Below are 5,345 nucleotides of genomic sequence, written 5' to 3'. Positions count from 1 at the left end.
AAAACTCGAGGAAAACCACGCCGCGTCCCAGGACCAGGAGCAGTCTCTGCGGATCCAGGTCAAGGAGAGAGAAGCTGTCATTCAGTACCAGAAGGAGCAGCTAGCAGCCGACCAGAAGCAGATTACTAAACTCGAGATTAAAAAGACCCAGCTTACTACAGCTACTACACCTGCGGTACTAACACCCCCGGCCGTCACTACGTTTCCCTCTAACCCCGTTGGCGTTGCTAAAGCCTCCGCAGACGACCTAACGGGACCGCCTGCGCCTATTACTCCCCTAAGTTCCCGAACTCCTAGCCTTAGTGAGAGAATACCTAACCCAAAGGAATTTAATAGAACTTAAAGCGACCTACACCAGTTTATCTAATAGATCTACGGCAAGATAAGCGCGAACGCCGACCGATTCCCGCAGACCACTAGGCGCATACTTTACGTAGCAGGACGACTTACGGGTAAAGCGTACGCGCTAATGCTACCGAAGATCTAATACGGAATTCCCCAGTTTATCGATTACCCACAGATGCTAGAGTACCTAGAAAGGGCCTTCGGCGACCCTAACCGCATCTAAAATACCCAGAACCGTCTTTTCCAATAGAAGCAGAAGAACCTAGACTTTACCGCCTACCTGTCGGAGTTTCAACGCTTAGCTCTAGAGGCCGAGATGCCAGAGAGCGCACTAGTCTCCTTATTGTTCCAAGAGATCTCCCGTGAGCTTCAGGATATGCTCCTCTATAGCCCCGCCCCGTCTACCAAATACACGTCCTATGTTAACCATCTCTAGGCACTCAACAACCGTTACCGCCAGCACCAACAGCAGGTTAGCCGATCTCGAGGAACACCATCCACTAAGAACCCCGGATATATCACTAGAGAGACTATAGGCCGCCCGTCCGCGCCCTGTCCCGCCCCCCTCACTACCGCCGTTCCAGCGGACCCGATGGACCTGAGCTCTCAGAAGAACTTTACGACAGGAGGGAGACGAGAGAGAAACGAGTGCTTCCGCTGCGGATCGCCGCAGCACTGGGTTAGGGACTGCCTACACCCAGATAATCGCCCAGCCCTACAGATCCACTCCAGTAACATAGAATACGCCGCTAGTCCTACACGCCGCCGTGCCCCTACGCCCCCCCGAGGACGCTGAACCACCCCTCCACACTCGCCCTCCAACTACCGCCGTGCCAGCCCCCAGAGTAGCCCCAACTAGTCAGTAAATGGGGTGAGCCTAAACTAAGTCGCGTCCAGGCTCCCCTACCGCGCAACTAGGACCAACGCCGCCTAGTCCGTATTTCCGCTGCGTCTGCCAAGGGACTCTCAGTAAGCGAGGAAAGCGAGCTGAGGTCTAACCTAATAATACTACCTATTACCCTAAAGGTGGGGGAAGAGACGATACCCACCTACGCGATAACTAACACTAGAGCCGAAGGGAAGGGCTTCATCGACCTAAACTAGGCCCAGGGCCGACAACTACCCCTATAGGAACTAAAACGACCAATCCGACTAGAAGTGTTCAACGGTCGAGAAGCCGAGACTGGGTCTATTACCTATTACCTGAAAACCAACATGGTAGTAAGTAACCACCATAAGACTATCTGCTTGCTAGCTACGCAACTAGCACACTACCCTGTCATCCTAGGGATGCCCTAGATGAAGCTTCACGACCCCCAAGTAGGGTTCGCGAACCATACTTTCACGTTCGATAGTAAGTACTATCGGAACAACTACAACCTCCCCAACCGCCCAACCTGGATCCCTGCCCTACATAATATACCTTAGAAGACGCGCCCTGCCGCCGTGCCTAACCGACCTGAGAAACTCCGTCACTTAGATATCGCAAAGGTATCCTTGCGGGCTTACGCAGTATACGCCCGAAGAAACTACCAAATTTTTAAAGTGTCGATTGAACAAATCGACGAGCTTCTAGCTAGCACTAACCCCCTGAACCCTTCTAATCCCGTAGACCTAGGAGACCTCCTCCCCTAGGAGCTCTAGAAGTTTATAGACGTATTCTCACCTAAGGAGGCGGAGAAGCTACCCCCACACCGCGCCCACAATCACAACATTCGCCTGCTAGAGAGCAAGACCCCCCCTTTTAGCCCGTTGTACCCAATGTCCCGCGAAGAGCTTATAGCCTTACGAGAATGGCTCGAGGAGAACCTGCGTAAGGGGTTCATCCGTCCTAGCTCCTCTCCCGCCGCGTCCCCCGTCCTCTTTATTAAGAAGCCTAATAAAGGGCTCCGCTTCTGTGTAGACTACCGTGGTCTAAACAATATCTCTGTTAAGGACCGATACCCGCTCCCGCTAGTTAAGGAAAGCTTGAATAACCTAAAGGGCATAAAGTACTTCTCTAAAATCAACATCGTCGCCGCCTTTAACAACGTACGCATTAAGGAAGGCTAGAAGTATCTAACAGCGTTCCGTACTAGATTTGGACTATACGAGTCCCTAGTGACGCCGTTTAGCTTAACAGGTACCTCTACCACGTTCTAGAGGTTTATTAACGACACCCTACGAGAGTATCTCGACGTTTTCTGCACCGCCTACCTAGACGATATTCTAATCTACAGCCGTAGCCGAAGCGAGCATAAAGACCACCTAAGAAAGGTCCTAGCAGCCCTACGCAGGGCTAGCTTATATGCCCAGATGAAGAAGTGCGAATTCTTCAAGACTAAGACCACCTTCCTTAGAGTTATCGTAGGAAGGGAGAGTATCCGAATGGACCCGCGAAAGGTCGAGACTATCTAGAACTAGCCAACGCCTACCTGCCTAACTAATGTACAAGCGTTTATCAGGTTTAGTAATTTTTACCGCCGATTTATACGCGACTTCTCTAAGATTATAGCGCCTATAGTAGGCCTAACGAAGAAGGGAGTTAAATTTCAATAGAGTACTACCTACTAGGGGGCCTTTAATTATCTAAAGTCAGCCTTCACGGAGGCGCCTATCCTAGCCCCTTTCAACTAGGACAAGGAGATCATTCTAGAGACTGACGCGTCCGACTACGTGTCAGCTAGAGTGCTGTCGCAGCACGGAGACGACGGGATTCTAAGACCAGTGGCATTCTTCTCTAAGAAGCACTCAGTCACGGAGTGCAACTACGAGATCTACGACAAGAAACTACTAGCAATTATCCGCTGCTTCGAGGAGTGGAGACCTGAGCTAGAGAGCACAGCGTCTCCTATTAAAGTAATTACTAACCACCGCAACCTAGAATACTTTACGACGACCAAGCTGCTAAACAGACGACAAGCCCGCTGAGCTGAATTTCCTTCCCGTTTTAATTTCAAAATTGTGTACCGACCAGATAAGCTAGGAGCAAAGCCTAATGCGCTGACCAGAAGGTCAGGAGACCTGCCTAAGGAGGGGGATGAACGCCTCGAGCACCAGAGCCGGGTGGTACTGAAGAAGGAGAACTTCGAACCAAACTCCCTACAGGGGGGTACCCAAGAAACTTTCCCTAGTTCCCCCCTAGTCCTCCCTACTGCCAGCCCGGGTGAGGCTGCACCAAAGAAGACTGTCCGCTTTAGCGACGACTGCACGCTACGCCTACTCCCTATACACCAACCTGCCCGCCCAAGCCTGCCACCTGAGAGAACCGCACCGCTGCTCCCGCCTCAGATCCAATCCATGTTCGATAACAGGTATCAGAACGACCCCAAGCTGTCGTCGATTCTATCCGCACTCCGCACCAACGCTAGACGGCATAAGAAAATCACACTTGCGGAGTGCGCGGAACGGGATAGGTACCTATACTACCGTGACCGCCTGTACGTCCCCAAGTGCCCGGAGCTACATACAGAACTGCTGCGCATATACCACGAGAGCCCGGTTGCCGGGCATATGGGGAGAGCCCGCACGTACGAGTCTCTGTCTCGAGAATACTACTAGCCTGGCATGTTAGACTACGTTGAGCGCTGGGTCCAGAACTACCACTCCTACAAAAGAACGACCGCGTCCCGTAAGGCCAAACAGGGAGTGTTAAGACCCTTGCCGATCCCAGAGCGGGCCTGGCGAGACGTATCTATAGACTTCATCACACACCTACCAGAGAGCCAGAGCCACGACGCCATCCTTGTGGTCGTAGATCGCCTAACCAAGATAAGACACTTCGTCGCCTACCACAGAACCTGCGATGCAGAAGAGGTGTCAAGACTGTTCACGAAGCACGTGTAGAAACTCCACGGTCTGCCCCAGACGATCGTGTCCAATCGAGGACCCCAGTTCGTGTCTGCATTCTGGAATCACCTGACCCGCCGCCTAGGGATCAAGCCCCTCCTGTCCACCGCGTACCACCCCGAGACTGATGGCCAGACTAAGAGAGCGAACTCGTTCCTAGAACAGTACCTCCGCAGCCACGTGTCATATCTACAGGACGACTAGTCTACCTAGCTGCCTTTAGCAGAGTTCGCTGCGAATAATACTATCAACGAGAGTACCCAGACCACGCCGTTCTTCGCGAACTACGGCTACCACCCGAGACTAGGATTCGAGCCAGCCCTGACACGAGACCAACCCGCCGCCCGCGATGCCGAGGAACTTACCCAGAAGATAAATGCTGTCCACGAGTACCTGCGAGCCAAGATCTGCCTAGCCCAGGCCCGTCACGAGAAGTATGCTAACCAGAAGAGACAGCCTACCCGCCACTTCCTAGTGGACGATACTATATGGTTGGATGCCAGGAACATCAAGACTACCCGTCCCCAGAAGAAGCTAGACTAGAAGCTATTAGGACCCTACCAGGTCGCCGAGGTCGTTAGCCCATACGCCTACCGCCTAGAGCTGCCTGCGTCTATAAAGATTCACCCTGTCTTCCACGTGAGCCTGTTAAGACCTGCCGCTTCCAACCCCCTACCTAGACAACGCCATAATCCCCCTCCGCCTATCGAGGTCGAGAGGATAGAGGAATAGGAGGTGGAGGATATTCTAGATTCCCGATTCGACCGCCGCGGACGAGAAGGTCGCCCCCGCCTAAAGTACTTAGTGAAGTGGGCTGGCTACGACGAGCCAACTGAGGTCCCCGCCAGCCACCTAGAAAATGCCCAAGAGATCGTCAACAACTTCCACCGCCGTTACCCTGCCAAGCCAAGGTAATCGCGTCGACAGAGCTCCGCCTAGAGAGGGGAGTACTGTCACGGCGCTGGCTGAGTGGCCGGCGCGCGATCGTCTGATTGGCTGCCGACAGAATCCGGGTGAGGGTCCGAGCACCCGGATTCTGCAAAACCGCCGCAACTTCACTAGTGTAGCTCTTCGAGCTACGTCCTGTCTTCTACTCTATACTACCTGTAGTGAGAGCCTGTTGATTAGCTGTAGCAATAGAACCTGTACACGCGCCTGTCCTCTCTGCCCGT

Source organism: Bipolaris sorokiniana (assembly GCF_000338995.1).
Source record: "Bipolaris sorokiniana ND90Pr unplaced genomic scaffold COCSAscaffold_4, whole genome shotgun sequence".
Classification (NCBI taxonomy): domain Eukaryota; kingdom Fungi; phylum Ascomycota; class Dothideomycetes; order Pleosporales; family Pleosporaceae; genus Bipolaris; species Bipolaris sorokiniana.
Note: the sequence above shows the minus strand (reverse complement) of the source record.